Here is a 253-nt window from a genome sequence, read left to right as displayed (position 1 = left end):
GCATAGCCAATTCACTGTACATTATGAAAAAAAAAAATAACAATAGATAAAAAACAGCGAATACAGTGTAAGGAAAGTAGAATAATTAGATCACGCAAAAGAAATTAGACAACAGAAAGGAGGAGACAGTAAACCCTGAATAAATAGAGGAATAATGGGGAAAAAATGAACATAAAGGCACAAAAGAACAAAACGAGAGAGAAAAAGAAAAAAATACGTTCATATGACTCAGAACTGAAGTCATAGTGTCATT

At 31.2% G+C, this 253-nt stretch overlaps 1 protein-coding gene across 1 annotated transcript in view; it reads right to left on the bottom strand.

The window, feature by feature from the left end:
• The window catches only part of LOC119592849 (transmembrane protease serine 11B-like protein), a gene marked incomplete at its 3' end in the record, with an annotated part of 17,713 nt that overhangs the window by 1,163 nt on the left and 16,297 nt on the right, over positions 1-253 (bottom strand).

This window comes from Penaeus monodon, chromosome 31 (genome assembly GCF_015228065.2).
Source record: "Penaeus monodon isolate SGIC_2016 chromosome 31, NSTDA_Pmon_1, whole genome shotgun sequence".
In the NCBI taxonomy this organism is placed as follows: Eukaryota; Metazoa; Arthropoda; class Malacostraca; order Decapoda; family Penaeidae; genus Penaeus; species Penaeus monodon.
The sequence above is the reverse complement of the archived record's forward strand: the minus strand, read 5'-3'. Positions and strand labels throughout refer to the sequence as shown.